Source organism: Humulus lupulus, chromosome 9 (genome assembly GCF_963169125.1).
Source record: "Humulus lupulus chromosome 9, drHumLupu1.1, whole genome shotgun sequence".
Taxonomy (NCBI): Eukaryota; Viridiplantae; Streptophyta; class Magnoliopsida; order Rosales; family Cannabaceae; genus Humulus; species Humulus lupulus.
The window spans coordinates 142,625,715-142,646,182 of NC_084801.1; the positions used below are offsets into that span (position 1 = coordinate 142,625,715).

General features: G+C 36.3%; 1 pseudogene; it reads left to right on the plus strand.

Moving 5' to 3' along the window:
* LOC133800116 (casein kinase 1-like protein 11) overlaps window positions 1–20,468 on the plus strand; it is a 46,995-nt pseudogene that overhangs the window by 78 nt on the left and 26,449 nt on the right.

Consider the following 20,468-nt stretch of genomic DNA (forward strand, 5'->3'; position numbering starts at 1 on the left):
GTTAATATAATATATATGGCTTCAGTTTATTCTTATTTCTTGCCTGACCTTTTATTTTCTTGAGTTCTTTGATTCCTTCCAGCTTTTCCTCTATTCTGAAGTTGTTTTTGAACTAAGAGAGATGAGTAGGTATTTAGCAACTTTATTTTATAATTTAATTTATATTAATAACAAGGAGGGAGAGAATCCATTGAGCGTTTCTGTGGCTGCCTAGTAACTTCCCCACCGCTGCTGGATTAGCTTCCTCTATTGCTGGTTTAGCTTGTTTTGGTAATATAAAAATTTTAAGTCTTTCTTCTTTTCATATAGATGTAGTGTTGTTTTAACCGTTTTTCTTCTAAAGTATAGTTAAAAGAACCATAGCTTTGATTGTGTTTTCTAAAGTGCTAAAGTACCATTAACTTGATTTAAAATGTATGTTAAAGTGATCTTTGATTTATTTTTAATCATTATGCAACAAATTTTCATTACATGACTGGTTATGTTTCATTATTTGACATAATTTTATGTTTTCTTGCATACTGGTTATTTATATTTTCAGCTTTATAATATGTTTGTTTTTTGTGGCTAGAACTTTTATAAATAAACCTTATATTTTCACATTATGGTTGTGTCAAGATCCTTTAAGTGGGATTTAATTTGTTGGTTTTGCTTAAATATTATTTCTTTGGTTTGTGCTATTGCTTTTGTTTTTAATAATTTCTTTTGCTGCAGTTGATGAAGGTAAGCCCTTTCCCCTTTAGTTCAGGTTTATTCTTGTTAATATTTGTATTGGTGTGCGATTTTTCTTCAACTGTTTTGTATGCTAAAAGATTAAATTTAACAAAATGGTTTAGACTTTAATAACTTTCTGGGTTGGTTTATGAGTTCTAGTAGATCTTTTTTTTTTTTTTTTTGCAAAATCAATAGACCTTGTGCTTTCAATATTCCATTTGGACTTTTGATACATCTGGAAACTACTTTTGATACATTTGTTGTGTTGTTGTTGGTCTTTAATCTTTCTTTTTTTTCTTTTCAGTTTGCTAGCTACTTTCCCAACTTCTGGCCTTTGTATTTTAAACTTTAGTTGTTATTTAACTTTTGTGAGTTGTAGTTTCTAAGAACAGAATTTCATATAAAGATAAACTAGGATAGTTGGAACCTTGGCTCTTGTGTTACAACACCTTAAATTTGAATTCATATTTTCATTGATTGTGATATTGGACACTAAACTTCCTAAACTTATGACCCTTTATGAATTAGAGTAGGGATGGCTTTATCCTTTTATGAGTCGCTTTCGTTAAGTTCACCTGACCTTGGTTATGCTATCTATCAAAGCTAGAATAATTAATTCACAGTTTGATGTTGGGACAGCCTAACACTCTGTTTTTTAATTTTATTTTTAATCTTTATTGCATGTATATATCATAGACTATGGTCTTGCGAAAAAGTATAGGGATCTTTAGACGCACAAGCACATTCCATACAGGTAACAGATATTTGAGAAATATTATGGTCTTAAGTAAAGTGGAAGGTGTTTATATCATGTGTAATGATTATCACTATGCTGAGTTTTAACTTATAAATGTTAATATTAAATAACAAGTTTTTAGATTGGTTTGGGCAAACATTAGGGTGATACTTATGTGTTTCTCTTTATCAATTTTGTGTTCTTTGATGCAAATTCGCTTCAACCTTCAAATTTCTGCTCATTATGTTAATTTATTGCTTCAGGGAAAACAGGAATCTCACAGGAACAACTTGTTATGCAAGTGTTAACACTCACCTTGGAGTTGGTGAGCCATTTATAATTCATAATTAGAGAATATGTTATTTGTTTCTCCCTCTAATGCTTGAGACTTTTGGGCTTTATCTAATTGTGAATGTAATCTTTATGCAGAGCAAAGGAGAAGAGATGATTTGGAGTCTCTTGGTTATGTGCTTATGTATTTTTTGAGGGGAAGGTTGGATACTTATGTGATATGCTGAAATCCATTTTCCTTTGTTTCATTGCTCTGTTTCACCATATTATTTACTTATTTTATTTTCTTTACTAGTCTTCCCTGGCAGGGATTAAAAGAAGGTACAAAAAAATAGAAATACGACAAGATCAGTGAAAAGAAGATGCTTACTCACATAGAGGTAGGGTAGGGTGAAGTTAGCATTTATAACTCTCATATGAGAATATGGTATTATTAGCTCATTACAGATGGTTGGTGGTGAATTTTTCAGCTCATTTAAATTGATACCATGTACTGTTATTTTTTAAAGTAAAGGCATGGGAGATACTGATATGCCTACTACTTTGGCAGGTTCTTTGTAAATCATATCCATCAGAATTTACATCGTACTTCCGTTATTGTTGGTCATTATGGTTTGAAGACAAACCAGACTACTCATATCTGAAGAGGCTTTTTCGAGACTTATTTATTCGAGAAGGTTAATCATTAAAAGATTCTTGAGGCTTCAATTTCAAAGCGTTTGTCACCATTATGTTAGTGATGCATTGGACTTTTAAGATGATGGATCTTTTGAGAGTTAATCTTATCTGAGTGAGAATTTTTTTTTTCAGGGTATCAATTCGATTATGTATTTGATTGGACTATACTGAAATATCCACAGATTGGATCCAGTTCAAGAGCTCGGGTGTGTACATTATTTATTACATCTGCAATACACTTGCAAAATTACCGATTGGAACTTGCATCCATGCCTTCTATATACTCTCTCTTATCCATGTTTATTCTGTTTTCCCCCTTTTGTAGCAACCAAGTGGGAAACTAGTTCTAAATCCTGGGCCACCTGCAGAGAGAATAGAGAGACCTTCAGGTTTGTTCTTTTTTTTTTCTTGGAAACATCCACCCTCACTGCCCTAGTGGACATTGTTTGCACGTGTTTATAAGCTCTATTATGTGGTCAGGGAATTTTTGAGCCTTTTTCTCCTTATTTAATGTTGAAGTTAAACAAATTGCTCATTGTTTTATGTTGGAATGTTCCATTAGTGGGATAGGAGATTCGAGAAAGATTCTTTGGTGTAGCTGAGGCTTTTGCGAGAAGGAATAGCTCTGGGCATGGTTTGCATGGAGACCATTCCAGACACAGATCTTCAGATGATGCACCATCGTCAAAAGATGTGGTAAGTGTTTTGCAAGCACTGCAATAAGATTTCACAGATTTGATTTATGCAGATTTTAAGATGTCTTAGGCATGTCTAATATCTGAAGGGACACATTTTCATATCCAAATTAGAGCAGCCATAACCATTTAAAATCATCATCTTCTCTTCCAATCTTATTGATGCATAATAGGACATGTCATTATCTGCTATACCAAGGGTTGCTTACTTATCTCATTATCTGCTAGAATTATGCTTATTGAAGGTTTTTTTCATTATTTACAAGCTGTTTTTTGTCAACAAAATGTAGAGATATATTTTTCAATACCAATATCATTTGACTTGCCACAAAAGTCACAGCCTCTTTCTACACAAATAAAACTAATAAGTGAGGTTTTCCTATATGAATTCTTATCTACAAAGTGGTTGTACATGTGAAACTAAAGTAACTTTTTTTTCATGTATATCACAATTAGATTATGAAATATGACTATAGTACTGCCAAGTATTTTGCTAAGGCAACAGAGTTTGTTTTTTAGAAAGAGCCAAAAGATGAGATTTGTAACTTTATTTCAGCAACTGCTTAAGTCAAGCAAAGAATGAATGTTTGATACTTGGGAATTCGAGGACTTGGGATGGTAGTGATCTCAAGTTTATGTGTATTTATATTCAAGAACCTTGAAAAGATATGGTAGTGATCTCAAGTTTATGTGTATTTCTTAGCTAAGTGTAAAGAATCTATGCTTATTTGGATGAGCATCTTGTCAAGTCTCTTTCCTTTTCTATTAAATACCATATTGTTAAATGCTTTTAATTTGTCTCATTCTTAGAAATACATTTATCTTTTACTTCTATCGTTGTGCTTAGTTTATGCTTTGTACTCTTTTGTTGTATTGTATATATATATATATATATTTATATGTTTAGTTGGTGTATCATTTGCATTTTTATTTCATAATCATAAAGTGTTTGAGCTAACTTTTCTAATGAGTATTTTACTAAGCATAAATCTTCAATCTTTCATGCCTATGTGCTGTAGTTAGTGTAATTGCATGGCCAGCTTAGTTAGTGTAATTATTGTAATTGCATGGCCAGCTTAGTTAGTGTAATTAGTGTAGTTGCATGGCCAACTTATAAAGTCGTAATGAGGTTATTAACTTTCTTTCTTTTCGTACTCTTTTAGTTTACTATTAACTCTAAGTTTAAGCATTAATTATTTAAACTCTTGTGTAGCTAAGCAAATCAACCTCACAACAAAGACAAGTACACGATGAAATGGATGAATTAGAGGGTGGAACAAGCTTCATGGTTTACTTTTTGTGTATCTTGTTATGTTTCTATTTTTTACTTTTGAAGTAAAAGATGTGCAAGACTATAGAATTTTATTATGTATGCTTTCAAACTCAAGTTAGAACTAAGAACTTTTGAAGTGGACAGTGTCATGGTTTGAAATAGTTCGTCTTCAAATGTAAAAATACTCATGGTTTATCATTTATATTGAATATTTTAGATTTTTTGATCTATTTAATATTACACTTGTGATCAATTGTGATTTTTTTTTTATCAAAATACAATAATAAAAAACTTTTTACAAAAATTAAAAATGCATACTACAAAAAAACAAAATGTTATTACTGGGAGAATTTACAATAATTATGGTTGTTTTGTATAATATATTATAATTGAGATAAAATGTTATGATTTATATAATAGAATGAACTAAAAACGTTATAAAATGATCAAATATAACAATTTTCATAATAGTTGGAAAGTGTTATGCATAAAGTATATAAGATTAAACTTCAAATTTATAACCAAATACTCTAATTAAATGTTATTATTTGAATATTATAGCAACTAAAAATATATTATTGAATAGTTTAAGATAACATCGAACATAACATTTGAATACTAATATAGTAAAGACAGGACTTTTAATAACAGGGGTTATGTTAGCGTTTTCAGAAGCATTATCAATACTCCCGATTAACAGTTTTTAAGTGTTATGAATATTATTTTTTCTTGTAGTGCATGATGAAGAATAGGTAAAAGGACGAGGCTTAGATACAGCAAGAAAAACCCCCAATGTTTAGGATAATCTCTAAAGAAACAGCTGAAATGATTCAATAACTTAGGAACAAGAAAACCTCTATTGCTGATATGACTCGTTTACCCATGTAAAGACGCATGAATAAGACCATTAGAGTCTACACTGGACTAACCATAAGCTCATAGAGAGCACTTTTATGATATTACTGGAATCCTATATATTTTCATTGGCCTTTTCCACTCATTTCGCCCGACATGGTAAGATACACATATAAATATATATTTATTTATTTAATTTCTAGTTAGTAATAAGGTGATCTTACATCTAATAACTAGAATATATATAATTACTTAACTTTCGTCCTTATAGTATTAAATCAAGAGTATATTAGTAATGAAGATTTTAATTTTTTTATGGCATTTATATACCAAAGGTTTTTAAAAATATGAGCATTTAACTTTTTCACATTGTTATAGGTTTTTTTATTTAAAAGTTAATTTTTTATAGATTTTCTTTCCCATTTGTAAAAAAAAAATATAATTATGTCATATTTATAATAATATTTATTCTTTCTTTAATTTTGAGGGAAATTTATTTTTTCTATTTCTTTATTGTTTTTCCTTCATTTCTCTTTTTTTTACCTTTCTTTTTTTTTTCCCAATCGTTTCATTTATTTATTTTTTCTCCATTTTTTTATTTCTTTCTTCCCATTTTTTCCTTCCTTTCTCTTTATTTTTTTCTCTTTTTCTTTATCCTTCCATTTTTCTTTATAATAATAGTTCATCTATTTTTCCTTCCATTTTTCTTTTTACTTATTCTTTTCTCTTTCAATTTTTTTCCTTCAATTTTTCACATATATTTCATTATTACATAATTATTTCATTATTTATTATCATTTATAATTTATTTTTATTATTGTACTATAATTATTTTTTACTATATATAAAAAAATCAAATCAATTTTTTTCAGATTTTCTATTTACATTATTTTATCTTCTAGATCGTGGTTTTTGTTTATGTTTGGTTATGTTACAAGTTCCTTATTAGATTATCTTTGAATGTTCCTACTAGAGTAACCTATAACTATTTTAGGAGTAACCTATTACCTATATTATAAGTAACCAATTACTGTTAGGATAAATTGTTTCATTTTTTTCATTCTTTTTTTTTTTGTAATTTTTTCCTTCAATTTTATCTTCTTTTTTCTGCTATTCTATTCTCCTTCTATTTTATATTTTTTTTCTTCTAATTTTTTCCTTTATATATAATATAAATAAATATTAACGTTGTCAAAATTGTAAGGAGCAAAAACTAATTTTTCATATAAATTTGTGGTTTTAGCATAAATAGTTCATCAATTTTCAATTTGGTAATTCAGCCCTTGAAAAGAAAATTGATCATCAAATCATTGAGTTTTATAAACAGTATTAATTAATTGATTATTTTTTTCTTCATAAAATTTCTTAGTGTTTTGAAAGAAAATTTTGAAATTTTCTATACACTAAGACATGTTTTTAAAAATGGAGATATATACAAATTTATCCCAAAAACGTTAGAATTTTGTTCAAAGAAATAACTAGAATTAATTGAATATTTTACTATTTTGAAATTTAATTACTTGATTAAACAAAATAAATCTCAAAGATTATTGACAAATGAGCATTGCTATAAGAGACTATGGTTCCAACAGGTCCAACACCACTTGGTAATGTGTGAAATCCAATATTAATGATAAATTACACCAATAGTGTGGTATGTCATATCAAGTCTCTTGAGCACCATCAATGTCCTTCAACAATAATACTATAGACCAATAGAACGAAACTTTGTCACTGTGTCTTTGCTGTCGAACTCCGATTCGAGGATGTTGAGTCGTTAACTGAACCGGATGACGACGATCCAATCAACAACCGCTTCGAGGCCGATTTGAATGCCAAGGTCGCCAATTTTTATAGATGAATTCAACAAAATGACAAGTATAGTATACCTAACTCAGGCTTATTGAGAATAATAAAACTAACATTATTTGTCCCTAAGAGGTAAAGAAGAATTTGATTTTCATCATCAATATTAAGGTATCATTGTTGATCTTCTTATTCTTTTTATTAGTATCATCTTTTTTCTAGTGGAGAAACCAATGTTTAAAGGTTCTTCCTTTCTTTTATTTTTCAAAAGATTTTCCTTTTGAGTTGGAATTTTTCAATTCAACTCAAATGTTCAAAATTTTAATATGGGTATTGGGTGAAAGAAACTGAAGAGTGTTGGGAAGGGTACATGAATATATAAAGGTTGTTGATCTGATTTTTAGCTGTAAAAAATGGTCGGCTTGATTCTAGTATTCGGATGAGAAGTTGGTGATGCCAATCAGGGATTTCAGCAGAGTCGGGGATGGGAAGATGTCAAACACTAAAATGTTTCGGCGTGCGAATGGGTTCCTGAAACATTTTGGGAAGGACGGTAGTTCTTAGTTGGAGATGTCGATAAACAATGCTGTAATTGTGGAAGGGAAATTTCACTTTTAATACTTAATGATGCCTAATATTACCAAAAAATCCCAACACTAATAATATTTTCAATTTGATGTTAAACATTCATCTCATGCCCAAAATACCCCTCTCATTATATCAAAAAATCAGAAAACCTTCTCTTCCTCTCTCTTCCCTTTCTCCTCCCTCTCTCTCACTCATTCTCACGAAATCATCCATAAAACCTACAAATTTGTATAATTTTCTTGTCAAAATCATTGTTAGTCATCTCCATTGTCTCTGTGAAGTCGTTAATATCAAATGTAACATCTATTTTGAGAGTTTTTGGAGGAGAAAAACCATGGGTAATAAGATTTTACATTTTATGTGTTGGGTATTATTTGTTTACATTTTCTTGGCTATTTTGAACAGATCTGATGCTATATTGGTGTATTTTTCGGGATTTTTAGAGAGATTATGCGATCTGTGTATTCTGGGTTTTCTGCAACTTTTTGCTCGTAGCACCTCGATGATACGTAGAAGAAGGTCTTGTCTGAGCTTGATGTAGCTCGATGTGAGCTCGATTATAGCTCGATAGGTTTGGTTTTTAGTGCTCGATTGTGCTCGATGGAAACTCAATAAGGGTTCGATTGGACCCTACAATATTTGAGCTCGATAGGTTTAGGTTTTCTCGATATGTGCTCGATAGGGTTCGATGGAGGGTTTGGTTAGGTTTTATGTTCGATACATGAAATGGTAGCTCGATGCTAACTCGATAAGAGCTCGATGCTAACTCGATAAAGCTCGATATTAGCTCGATAAAGCTCGATAATGTTCTTTTTTAATTTATTTCTGAAAAAATGACAGTTTTCCTGACAATGTTAATGTTTTTTTTTTCCAACACAGGCTCTATTGTCTACGTTTTTGTATCCTACAATGGTGTTTGGGAATTACAAGGGAATAAGTGGATTTTCAAGGACCCTCAATGCATGGTGATACCGATGGAGGATACTATAATGTACTTGTAACTTCTTGACATATTGCACAAGGAACTTAAAGTTGATAAACAGATGTATGAGTTGAAATTGGAGGTTCCTTACACTTGCGGCGACTAACCGTTTACACCCGTTCATGTTGAAAGTGATCTTGGTGTCCGTTCATTCTTAGGAGTAACATCTAAAGAAAGGTTGGCCTTGTGTGTCACTTCTGTTAAAAAGATTGTCATTGCAGAGCCATATTCCACTCCCGGACCTGAGGGAGCAGCCAGTACTTTAGGATTTCCTATTGGTGACCCGAGGGACAACCAGTATGAGTACAACCCCTATGTGAATGACAATCCAGTAGCTGAACACAATGAGGACTTAGGATACAATTCAATGGATGATGATCTAGTAGCTGAACATTTGAAAGTAGAACAAGCACAAGAACAACTAATACATCATATTGCACGGACGAACCCACCAAGTGAAGGACGTCGAACACCTGGCACCAGCTCTAGTCCTCCTGGTGGAACAGAATATAACTATACAAGGAACATTTCAATATGTTCAATAGAAGATCACAGAAAATGGAGTGCTCCCATGTTTACAAAAGAAGATATCATGGCTTGTAGTCGTTCTGAATCACCTTCATCCGGTGTAGCATTGGGGGAATTACATCTTGGGAAGACATTTGAGAACAAGTTGGAATTGAAAACCAAAGCGACTCTCTTTGCAATGAAGAATAATTTTGAGTTTATGGTTAAGAAGTCTGGTACTGATGTGTTGTATATCAACTGCAAGGATCCTGATTGTGGTTAGAGAATAAGAGGGAAAAAAGTAGCGCGATCGGAGATGTTTGAGATCACTGTTTATAATAGTGTACATACTTGCTCACTAGAATTGCGACAAAAAGACCACCGTCAAGCAGCACCTTCTGTCATTGGGCACCTTATCAAGAATACATATGCTACTGATGGCACTAGCTATCCACCAAACAGCATAAAGGAGGATATGAAGAATAATTTTGGGATCGATATGAGTTATATGAAGGCTTGGAGATGTAGAGAGAAGGCACTCGATTATGTCAAGGGGACACCTGAAGAATCGTACTCCAAGTTACCTTCTTACCTGTACATGCTAGAGCAAAAGAATCCAGGTACAATAACTGATTTTGTCACAGATGACGGTCGCTTTCTTTACTGTTTCTTCTCACTCGGAGTTTGTAGAAGGGGATTTACATCATGTCGTCCTGTTATTTGTGTGGATGGCACTTTCTTGAAGTCAAGGTACGGTGGCCACATGTTGTGTGCTGTCGCATTGGATGCGAATAACCACATTTATCTAATTGCATTCACGATTGTTGACAGTGAGAATCATGCTTCTTGGAAGTATTTCATGATGAAATTGAAGGAAGCCATTGGAGTTGTTGATAATCTGTCTTTTGTATCAGACATGCATGCTAGCATTATTCATGCTCTTGAGTTGGTATTCCCTGATGCCTACCACGGCGCATGCTACCATTACATAAGTATGAATGTAATCGCTAAGTTCAAGACCGATCACTGTCACAAGGAGATGTGGAAGGCGGCATATGGATTTCGGAAGTTAAAATTTCACAGGTTCTTCAACAATATAAAGCAAATGGATCCTGCCATATCTCAATATCTCGAGGGTATTGGCTTCGATAAGTGGACTCCTGCTTACTTTCCTGAGAATCGATACAATGCAATGACAAGCAACTACGCTAAAAGTTTCAACAACAAAACCAGAGACGCAAGAACCTTCCCAGTCACTACTTTTGTGGAATTCATTCGTTTCACAATTCAATCATGGTTTGCCGCGCGTCGTGAGGAGGTAGAGAAGTGCGCATCCAAATTAGCAACAATATATGAGAAAGATGTCTCAGGCATTGCGGATGATGCAAGGTACTTGAAAGTCCATCCTCTTGGATAGTTTGAATTTCATGTGGTAGACCCAGAAGATGGTGAGGTGAATTTGATGACCAAATCATGCTCTTGTGGTCAGTTTCAAATAATGGGTTACCCTTGTGTTCATGGTGTGGCTGCGGCCATGTTGTGCAGTGTCAACATTTACTCACGGTGTTCACCATATTACACTACTGAGATGTGGAGGGAGTCTTACAAAGAAACAATTTACCCAACTGGCAACGAGGATGATTGGGAAGTTCCCGAGAACATAGAGAAAATGCAAGTTGGGGTTCCCGTTGAAAAACAACCAGTTGGTCGACCGAAGAAGAATAAGGTGGGAAGAAGGAAGACAAACCGCACTCCATTGAATGGAGAAATCATTCGCAAAGAGCGCAAGTGTAGCATGTGTGGTGGTCTTGGCCACAACAGGGTTACATGCAAGGCTTTAAACTCTTTTTTCCCATTTGAACTTGTTGTATTAATAAACCCTTTTTATTTTATTTTTCTTAAAAGTTATGTTAATGGTTCGATATGAAAATGATATTGCTCAATTACAATTCGACAACAGTTCGATATAGCATGATATTAGCTCGATAACAGCCCATGAAAGTTATAAAAAAATGATAACAGTTCGAAATTGTACATGTAAAGACCCCGTATACAAGATTATCATGAAGGTAACAAATTTTGATAATTCGATAACAGTTCGATATAGCTTGATATTAGCTGGATAACAGCCCATGAAAGTTATGAAAAAATGTGAACAAGAAACTGTACATGTAAAGACCCTGTATATATACAATCATCAAGGTAACAAATTTTGATACCACAACTCTGTGGTCCACTTGTTCCTAAACACCTCCATATTTTCATCGCAGATAGTTTCCAATTGAAGACCGACCATTAGATGCTCAATATGCTTGACAGCATACACACCACAATCACCACTGTAAAAAAAAAGTAAATATTAAGTGCACATTACTATAATTTTAGGTAGATACAAAATTAGTATGAAGATGATGTTTGTTACCTTCTCTTTGACTGAGGGAGCTCGTGTTTCTGTTTGCGACGCCATGTGAACTGATGCAGCTTCTTTCCTGCTGATGGAATCTTCAACATCAAGCTATTAGTAAACAGTTTACTCTGCATTAACAGAGAAGGAAGCAAAAAGCACCATGGACTCATAATATCCTCAAGCTTTGCGTCACTAATCACCGACTTGTCCGAATCGTAAACAGTCAGAGTCCAACTAGAAATGGAAGCCTCAATGGCAAACCAATGTTGTTGTCCATAGTTCTGGCACCAATATACATCCTTAACTCTTCCCCAAGATGCCAGAAACTGTTGCTCGATGCCAGTCAACGTGGCCATAACGTCAGCATCCCAAGTATACTTTGTTTTGTCGACTGTTTTCTTGTACTGATCATATCGGGCAGGTATCACTTGTGAGAAATAACTGTTCATCACAACTGCATTCTGTCGATATATATTGGGAAGATACTTGCGACGCATACGAAGCATGTGTTCTGCCGCATCAATATGCTGGAAAGAGAGAACGATAAAAAAATTAGCAAAGACCATCATAAATTGTTGCTGTCGAGCTCCATCGAGCTCACATCGAACTACTATTGAGCTCACATTGAGCCAATCTGAAACAGTAAAGAACAACCATATTTTAACATCCCTATCGAACTCATATCGAACTACTATCAAGCCAATCTGAAATAGTAAAGAACAACCCTATTTTAACATCCCTATCGAACTTACATCGAACTACTATCGAGCTCACATCGAGCCAATCTGAAACAGTAAAGAACAACCATATTTTAACATCCCTATCGAACTACTATTGAGCTTACATCGAGCCAATCTGAAACAGTAAAGAACAACCCTATTTCAACATCCCTATCGAACTTACATCGAACTACTATCGAGCTCACATCGAGCCAATCTAAAACAGTAAAGAACAACCATATTTTAACATCCCTATCGAACTACTATCGAGCTCACATCAAGCCAATCTGAAACAGTAAAGAACAACCCTATTTTAACATCCCTATAGAATTTACATCGAACTACTATCGAGCTCACATCGAGCCAATCTGAAATAAAGAACAACCCTATTTTAACATCCCTATCGAACTTACATCGAACTACTATCGAGCTCACATCGAGCCAATCTGAAACAGTAAAGAACAACCCTATTTTTAACATCCCTATCGAACTCCTATCGAGCTCCATCGAGCCAATCTGAAACAGTAAAGAACAACCCTATTTTAACATCCCTATCGAACTACTATCGAACTCCTATCGAGCTCACATCGATCCTGTAAACTCCCATCAAACTCCTATCGAACTCATATCGAACTATCATCAAGCTCATATCAAGTCAGTAAAAATAAAAAATGTAAAATTGAATTAAATGATCCATAATTAGGTATAAATGGCTTACCCCATCATTGAGCCACGACTGGGGTGTCTTCAATGCCAGAAACCACGCTGGACCGTGACTCCCAGTATTTACATCCTGTGGAGTCTTGTTGGGCATGTCTCCAAGTAGCCACTTGCACATTGTCCTATACTGTTTGGGATCTGGCTTCTTTAGAGGGTCCAACACCTGTGTAGCCTCATGTGTAGCCTTCTCTGCTGGTGCAGCTGCATCAGTGCCGCGAGGTCTTTTCCTTGTGGGATCGGTGTAGTCCTCAAACCAATCTGGCTTGCGTCTTTGGCATCTAGTCCACAGAAACTGAACCCCAGCAACATCCTCAGGGTTGACAATAACGACTCCCGGAGTCCCAGCATCAGGTGTCACAATGATGGTAGGAGGCGTAGTTGGATCATCAACATAGTCTAGAGGAATATCCAATGACTCTGAGTCTAAATCTTCATTGGAGCCCCTCGATTTCTCCTTAATAAATGTCAGGATCTAACTGACTATGTCCAAGATCAATGACTGGTTCTTTAGGAGGGTCTCCTGTCGACCCTCGACTCTGTCCAACCGCTGAATCAAGTCGGCGAGCTCAGGGGCTGAGGCTGAGGCTGGTGTTGGGGTTGGTGTTGGGGCTGACGCTGAGGGTGGGGATGATGTTGGGGCAATGGCTGAGGCTGGGGCAATAGGAGGTGTGGGACCTGCAACCTCCTCCCTCGGGGCAGCATCAACAAATATCTTGGCTGCCTCGGTTGCCTGACAAACTATCTCCGTGATTTTCTCAAAAGTCGCATCCTCCTCCTCATCAGTCTCTGAGGGATCCTGGCCAAGCCCAGGATAAAGGGTAAGATCTCCCTTAGTCAAAGACAAGTAATAGTCTTTTTCTGCTGGCCAAGGCTTCAACATCAGAAGAACAATTAACTGCAAACAACATAAAACATTTGGTTAACTCAAATAATGATAAAAGATACTCATATAGATAAAAAAAACATAACTTACATTCTTCTTCAATAATATCAGTGCGATGACGGACTTGGTGAAATCCTTGTTCCTCCGATGCGACCAACTAAGCATCCTCGGGAACATGTTTCCCGAGCTCAAAACAAGCTCCACCGCAAGCTGCTGGATAGCCTCATATGCCCAGTACTGTAAGGCCGGGGCATAACCATACATACTGTACTTGGACTCTTGCTGCACCTTGGCATCATTGTTGGACTTTTGCTTCACCATGTCCTTCTTACAAGAATGCAATAGCCTCTTATAAGAGTACTTCCCCCATGGATAGTTGAAGAAGTACTCTAGATTCTCAACAATTTTTAGAATATCTCACCAAATGTGCAACTTTCCCTCAATGGCATTCAGAACCCCCTCAACAAACAGACATAGACCAAGCTTGTACACATCTTCCACAACCGTACAAGTCTTGAAAGCATGGTCCACCTATGAGAGCTTTACTTTCTCAACATCGTTGAAATACTCCTTTATCAACCGATCGCTGAGATTACGCCCTTCCAACTATTCTGGTGACGGGAAGGTACTGAAATCCAACCCCGTCACCAGGGCAAACTCTCCCATGCCGAATCTACAAGACTTCGACCCCAAGAAAAAATGCACCTCATCTTCATTGTTACTAGCGATTTTCCTCAGCAACAGTTGATGCACCAAGACTCCGGAGAAATTAAACTCCGAAGCCAAAAAGAATTGCTTGAAAGGGGATTCCTTAGCCCTTTCAAGCAGCCCGAGCTCCAAAAACCTGGTCTTAAGGTGATTTAAAGTACTACTACCCCGATATGTCACTCGACCAGGAAAGTGATCACTGAACGGAACAAGCAACTTAGGCATCTGCAACAACACATGAAAAAAAATTTGGTAAGAAAACAGAATGTTAAACATAATCAGGAAAAAATTCAAAATAATTTCATCAAAAAACTGAAATAAGCTGTCTACGAGCTATAATCAAGCTGAAACATACACTATCGAGCCAATGTCGAGCTTATCGAGCTAAGCAAAATATGTCTACATAAATAATCATCGAGCCTATTATTGAACCATTATCAAACCTGTCGAGCCCTATTTATTAATACCACAGATCCATCGAGCCTACTGTCGAACCCTTATCGAACCTATCGAGCCCTTTTAACCTAATACCACATATCCATCGAGCTCTTATCGATCCACCATCGAACCATTCATACTACCCTATCGAGCCTACTATCGAACCATAATCGATCCTATCGAGCTAGTTTCATAAATTACAATGGATAACATCGAGCTTCTATCGAACCTTCATTGAACCTATCGAGCTACTGGTTCAAACCCAGAAAAAACCATCGAACCATTCATACTACCCTATCGAGCCTACTATCAAACCATAATCGAGCTTATCGAGCTAGTTTCATAAATTACCATGGATAACATCGAGCTTCTATCGAACCTTCATCTAACCTATCGAGCTACTGGTTCAAACCCAGAAAAAACCATCGAGCAATCCAGACCAAAGAACTACCATACCCATTCCACACCACCAGATTCAAAAGAATCAAAACAACAAAAATATCACGAGGGTTCAAGAATATACCTTAATGAGAAATGGGTTCGATTGATGGGTTCGACGGGTTCGATGACGTGGGTTTCGAGCTTCTTTGTCGCCGTTGGCTCGATGGGTTCGACAGCCGATGCCGGAGAAGATAAAATGGAGCCTGAGATCGAGGATTTCCTTCGTTTTTTGGGGTTTTTGGGTTTCCTTCTGATTGTGTTTGGGAAAAAATGAGAGAATTTCTGCAGTTTGGGTTTGGGTAAAAATGAGAGAGGTTTTGGGATTGAGAGACTGAGAGAATGAGAGAGTTTGTGTGGGAAAAAATTTGAGTGGAAAAAAAATGAGAGGGGTATTTTTGGTACTTCTTCAAAGTTTAACACTACTTTGAAAAGTTTATTAGTGCTGGTATTATTTAGTAATTATACCCACTATTATGCATAAATAGTGAAATTTTCCTTGTGGAATACCAGGTAACTGCAAGCTGTAATTTTTAAAAATTTATACTATGAAAGAACTTAAATTTAATTTTGACTTTTGTTACATAATTATGTAAGATTTGTAATTGATTATACGCTTTTTTAATTTAATAATCATTTCTTTTTGGAGGTGCTTATTATTATTAATAGGGTAACTCATTCTTACCACTTTTATTTTGGGTTTTTTACCTCCAATTTTTTGTGGCATTTTGTAGCCTCCAAATAGTTTAACTTTTTAAATGATACTATTATGATACATATTTATTTATCATTTATTTTAATTTTTTAATTATTATTTTTAAAAAAAAAAGATGTTTCTAATTGAGATTATAATTTTATGTGTTTATTACAAAATAACATATTATCTGTTATTTTAAAAATTTTGGTATCAAAATTTCTATTAAGTTTATTTTGTGCATTTATCTTATTTTTAATATGAATTTTATTAGGACTATTAGGAGTGTAGACTTTAATTTTAAATGATACTAGTGCATTTTGAGATTGTTAATATTTTTTTTCGCAATTTGAGATTATTAATATTATTACTAATTTTACTGATAAAACTGTTTGAATATTTTTTCTACATTACCAAAAAACGTAAGTAGTTTTGTGGCTAGCCTTGTGCAACATTTAGTTTGTTTTGTGCCTGTTTAGGCCTGATTTTGTGTCTATTTAGGCTTTTCTTGTAAAGACCCGACTAATTTAAAGAACTCGGACCTTCAAAACTACTAAGACATAACTACTATATTTTGGATATATTCATAAAATAATCAAACTATATTATTAATACATAGAAAATGTAGTGTCCCAAATTTGCTAATAAGGCTTAGGGCCTTAATTAGCATGCCTGGAGGGCAATAATTGATTTATTGTGTTAATATGTGAATTTGATTAGTATATGATTATAAATGCATGTTTATGTGAATTAAATATGCATGTGGGCCCCATTTGGTTGCTAGGGGCATTTTATAATTTTAGCCTGCTAAGGGCATAAATGCAATATTTGTGTATACTGTGATTGACACCACGTGTGAGTGGTGATGTAATTGTGATGCACGATCCAAGACGGTCCTAAGGAGCAGTTTAGCTAGAAAGTCACAACGGGGTCAAATACCCGACTCGAGAGGAGCCTAGGGGTATTTTGGGTATATAATATGAGTGTGGAATTTATTAGGTATCGGGTAGTAATTTAGTAATGATTTGAGTATGCCAGGATTAACATGGATTTTTAGGTGTACTGGAGGACTTAGCAGGACATGTCAAATGACTAAACTACCCTTGGTGATATTTGAGGACTTAGGTTAACTTAAGGGGAAATTCAGTCATTTTGGCACGTGGATATACTCAGTGGGAGCTGGGATTCTCGAGGCAGCTAGACAAAACAGAGGAAAGGAAGGAAAATGATCAATTTCTCTCAGCTCACTCTCCCATTCAATTCTCTCTCTCTCACCATAGTGCTTGATTTTGAAGGATCTTAGGCCAGAAAATCAAATGTTCAGAGGCTTAGTTAAGATCAAGGGTAAGTTTTCTAGTCAGTTCTTTATTGATTTCAGTTGGAAGTCTTGTTTTGGTGAGCTGAATTTATGTATTCTTGGTGGACTTTGGGATGAAGTTTTTGTGAAGCTTAAGCTTAGGAATTTGGGAATTTAAGCTTGGAACTGGATTTGAAAGAAGCTCAGGGTCGAATTCTTACTCAAGGTAAGAATTTCATTGATTTCTAAAATTAATTTCCAGTTGTGGTTTAAGTTTTGAGGAGTTTTGAACCACTAGGTGATTTTGAGTTTGGATGAGTGTTTGAGTTTGTTGGTGGTATTTTTGAGTTGCTATACTGTTTATTTGAAGTTTTAGGCTGAACTGGGGCTTGGGTGTACTCTGGTAGTGATCTGGTTAAGTTTTTGCTCGAGAAAAATGGTAGGAAAAACCCAGTTTTCTGGGTTCGTGTATGAGCGTCGCGGCTCTGTTCTTCCGTGTCGCGGTGTTGGGTTGAATCAGGACAAGGGAGGCCTGATGGGCGTCGCGGCCCCTATAAAGTTGTGCTGCGGTGCTAGGCCATTTTTCAAGATGTGGGATTTTGCATTTTTAGGGTTTTGTCTCGGCTCGGGAGACGCTTTCACCACCTTGTGTGGGGAAACGGGAGGTCTTGAGAGCACGGGATTGGTTCTGGGGTACAATCATGAATTGGTTAGTAATGAGAGTGTTACTTGTGTGTTGTGACTAGGTTTTCAGTGAGGCTCAAGTTAGAGGACTGTGCTCGGGATTTCGGTGGTCAAGAAGCTCGGGACACAGGTAAGAAAATTGTTGTACCCTTAGAGCAGGGCGTGACCCTATAGTTTGTATTGCCGGGCACGACCCTATGTGAATGAGTTACAGGGCGTAGCCCTATTGTGTTATGTTTGATATATGTTTAAGTGGTTATTGATGTTTTGATATGTATGCTTATTTATGAATGAACGACGAAGGCCGGAAATGGCGAAGGCCATTAATGGCAGAAAGCTAGGTGCGGCAAGGGGCTGGGAATGGCATTAAGCATGTGGAGTGCAAGGCCGAGTATGGCAAGGGGCTGGGAGCGACGTTAAGCACGTGGAGTGCAAGCCGATAGGGTAAGACCCTTCTCGGATGCATGAGTCATCCTCACGGTATAGACCGCGAACCCAGGGCCTAGTAAAGCGCCTAGGATGGCATGGCCGCTATATGTTTAGCCTGTTGGTGGCTTTGTTATATGCTTATTGATGGATATGCATATGTTGATTATTTGTGTTAAGTTTTCTTGCTGGGCTTTGGCTCACAGGTGCTCTATGGTCCAGGTAAGGGCAAGGGAAAGGTCGACCAACCATGGGCACAGAGAGCTTGAAGCGACGTGTACATGTTTGGCCTGCTTGGCTGCCACAGTCAGGGGTATTTTGGGAAGTCGTTATGTATTAATCAGAGTTTTGTCGTTTAGTCGACTTTAATCATATTTTGAGTTGTAAATATTTCTAAACAGTAATTTTGGGATCCCAAATGTATAACACTTTATAATTTCAATGAATAATACATTTTCAAATTATATGACTTTTATTAAAGTTTAGCTACACTTTTAACCTAAAACCTCGATTAGCGAGTTTATTGCACATTTAGAACTCACTTACTAACGACTCTAAGGAAGTAGGGCGTTATAACTTGATATCAGAGCGAGCTAAGGTTTATGGTTCCTTGAGATTGACCGAACATGTACGCTCGCTGTCAGTGACAAGCTCGTACATGTTCGGTCATGCATATGTTGAATTATATGCTTGATTATGTGTTTGAGTGCCATGTTTGCCTGATTATTTTATATAGAGCATGATGAATGTGTTAACATATGCATGATGCCAGGGCATGGCCCCTTGAGTGTTGTATATTATTTTTCTTATGTGGACTGCTATTTATGGTTGGTTGATGTGAATTGGGAGGTGGTTTTGGATGTTGTTATCATGCCTGATGAGTGGCGTTGTTGATTAAAAGCATATTGTTAAGATGCCTAGTCAATCAGCCAGACTCTGCGGCAGTAGGGCCGAGGATGACAACCAGGGTCAGGACCCTCCACCCGCCCCATAGAATTGGCAATAGATGTTTGCCGACATGGAAGCCAGAATGCACCGTACAGAAGAAGAGCTTTGACAGCTGAGGCAACAGGCTCCTCCTAAGGGCACTGGGCTGCAGGTTCAGTAGGTTGTGGTGCCAGTGCCAATTCAGCCTGTTATGGAGAATAGGTGGGAACCGTTGTATGATAGGTTCAGGAAGCAGCATCCTCCCACCTTCGAGGGTGGACCAGACCCACTACGGGCAGAGCAGTGGATGAATATGATTTCCTCCATCCTTAATTTCATGAGGGTGGAAGGGAACGAGAGGGTAGCTTGTGCCAGGTACATGTTCAGAGAGGATGCCCGCATCTAGTGGGATGTAGTGACATAGAGAAGAAATGTTGCAATTATTACTTGGGAAGAGTTCAGAAACATCTTAAATGAGAATTATTACAGTGTTGTAGTCCGAGCAGCAAAGGTTGACGAGTTTACCAACCTGACCCAGAACCGGATGACAGTTACTGAGTACGCCTTGAGATTTGACCGGTTGGAAAATTTTGCATTGGATTTGGTGCCGACTAATGCAGCACGAAAGGATCAGTTTGTACGGGGGTTGAATGTCATGATCGCCCATGATGTTAAGATAACTTTGGATCTGGGGACTACTGCATATGCTCAGGTAGTGGATAAGGCCCTGATAGCTGAGGGGGCCGAGGATCAAATTTGGAGAGAGGGTGCTGGTAGGCACGATACCAGGAGGATGGTGCCTCCTTTTACCGAATCTAGTTAGGGTAGTGGCCCCAGGTAGTAGAAGAGAAAGCCCCAAGATTCTTTTAATCCTCCTAGCTCAGATAGGAGGGCATGGGGTGTTTTTAGTGGCCGTCAGGGCGGGGGTGACAACTGGAGGAGTTTCTCAGTGTGTCCTAGGTGTAGACGACGACATCAGGAATAGTAAAGGATCAGGGCCTG